Source organism: Protopterus annectens, chromosome 10.part0 (genome assembly GCF_019279795.1).
Source record: "Protopterus annectens isolate FY-2018-M chromosome 10.part0, PAN1.0, whole genome shotgun sequence".
NCBI classification, from domain to species: Eukaryota; Metazoa; Chordata; order Ceratodontiformes; family Protopteridae; genus Protopterus; species Protopterus annectens.
The window spans coordinates 784,518,687-784,521,186 of record NC_056744.1 but is presented as its reverse complement, the minus strand read 5'-3'; the positions used below and the strand labels follow the sequence as shown (position 1 = coordinate 784,521,186).

At 40.2% G+C, this 2,500-nt stretch overlaps 1 protein-coding gene across 2 annotated transcripts in view; it reads right to left on the bottom strand.

Moving 5' to 3' along the window:
• Positions 1 to 2,500, bottom strand: part of LOC122813340 (biotin-dependent 3-methylcrotonyl-coenzyme A carboxylase beta1 subunit-like) — a 936,618-nt gene that overhangs the window by 427,769 nt on the left and 506,349 nt on the right. The gene's annotated exons all lie outside the window — the stretch shown is intronic.

Below are 2,500 nucleotides of genomic sequence, written 5' to 3'. Positions count from 1 at the left end.
TCTGGAGCATTTGTCCATTTTTATGTGGTAATACACACATTCAATTGTCGCTTCACAAAAAGGGAAGTATAGACTGTACCATGACCATCCAGAACTTTACTTGTTTGACAAATTTGTTTAGGATGCTGAGGTCCAGAATTGGCCTCCAGTCTCCTGTTTGTTTTTGCACTAAAAAGAGTCTTGAGTAAATCCTGGTTTCTATCTGAAGCAGCTTTTGAGTTTCTATAGCTGCAAATTCCCTTTGACTGGGCGGAACGTTGGGAGTAGGCCTTAATGACTTTGGCATCGAGTTGAAGGGAATGTGATATCCTGTGGTTATTACTATCTGCACTCAAGAATCCATAGTTATTTCCTGCCAGGCAAATGAGTGCAGAGAGAGACGACCCACGACTGCTTCCAGAGGCAAGCAATTGGGTCCCTGGTTACCATGGACCCCCTTTGCATCTGAAAAGGCGTCTTCCATTTGCATTACCCCCTATGCCCGGGTGGGAAAATTTGCCAAGTGTATCATGGAAAGCCCCTTGGGATTTTTTGTTCCACAATTTCCCACTCCTCTAGATCCTAGAATAGGGTCTATTATATTATATATATATATATATATATATATATATATATATATATATATATAAATATAACTTCAAAAGATATCAGTCACTTAGCTGACAGGCTGGTCTGACACATCTTGTTTCGTACGCAGCAAACGAGATCTGAGGTAATGTGGAGAAGGGCACCATGGGAAAGACTTAGCTTGAGAGTTTCTGGCTGGCAAGGGCTTGGAAAAACACCTGAGTCGGAACCGTGGATCGGCACTGAACCCACATGCAAGGAATGAATGAAGATTAACAACATCAGATGCTTATGTTACAAATGTATTAGAACAGTATGGAATTTGAAAATCAAAATGTGTTTGTAAAGTTACTACTGTTAAAAAATGTGTTTCTGCTGGACGGAGTAGGAATATACATGTGAGACTGTATGTATACATGTTGGCAAAGGACACTGGAAGAGAACGAGTTAAACAGCTAGCTTACTTCTTTCTTTAAGAAAAATATTGTTAATTGGACCCCTTGTTGGGCCATGGAAGTGCTCATCTCACAGCTCTGACAAGGACCAGAGATGGCATGTCTACAAGGAGCCTTTGTTCATTAGCTCAGTAAAAAAGGGGAAGCCTTGGGCACTGCCATAAACATTAGCAAAACTTTAGATATACATCTCATCACAGCTATGCTAACATCCTGTCTCAAGCATCAAAGGAGAATAGTGTGAGAACCTAGAATCAGGTGACCAGATGAGGTAATTCTGCCAGCCATCTTGGAAATTTTAGACATTACAAAGAGAAATCTCTTAGTATTGAGTATTCTTTCTTGGGCCTGACAACAAGGAGGACCATTCTCCACATCATCTGCCTTGCTGTATTAAATAAGTAAGGAATACTAATTCTCCTAGATTCAGTCAGGAAAATATAGTGAAGCTTCATTTAGATATCGTTTTTCTTTATTTGAGTCTGTCCAACAAATGTTATTTTCAATATTTACTGACATTTGAACTCTGTGGTTTACTCTAAATATATATTCAGTATTTTTGTGTTCTTTTATTTACTATTAAATATATTTAAAACTTTCATTGTGGCTGGTCATTTTAGAAAGTATTTAACCTTTGAGAGTACTTTTATTTATTTGGTGACACTGTGTGGGCCACTCCTGAAGGCCAAGCTGTCTTGGCCAACTACTACCATTTGTATTAATATTACACAGCATAATTGGACACCCTTTGTTAAGAGCCTAAGAGTAGCTGATTGTGGAGTGTCTGGTGACAGTGATAAATACCTTACAGTCTGGCAGAAGGGGGCACAGCAGGTAAATCTGTGCCAGCCTTTCCCAGGTGTGTGTGTGTGTGTGTGTGTGTGTGTGTGTGTGTGTGTGTGTGTGTGTGTGTGTGTGTGTGTGTGAAAAATCAAATCATACAGTGTGCATGTATCAGCTACTTGGAGCAGAAACACGAAACACTGGTTTCACAGAGACGGTGCTACACTACTTGGCTTGGACACTCAGCTGAGGACTTAACCCTGTAGCTGTGCTAGTGGAGATTCTTACTGGGGCCCTGGAGGTAGACCTATATATAGAACTCCAGACCCCAGGCTGACTGTGTTCCCTGTGCGCTCTTACGGAAAATTGTACTTGTGCAGCTAGCTGCATCTGGAAATACTATTCCAAGTGTCCCTCTCCAGTGTCAATGGTGAGTATTCAGACTCTTTTGTTCACTGCCCCAGTGTGGGGATGTCACAATGACTAAGATTTGCTCATCAAAAAATCATCTACAGGGGTAAATTAAATTGTTTTGTACTTTAACCTGCAGGTCAGAATGTATTTTTGTTAGATTTAATAACAAGAATCCCATCAGAATACATGACAATGTTGAGATGTAGACAATCAAGTGGAATACTGCTGACAGAGAAGAGTACAGGACTTAATACTAGACTCCTGTGTTAAATTTTGCAATG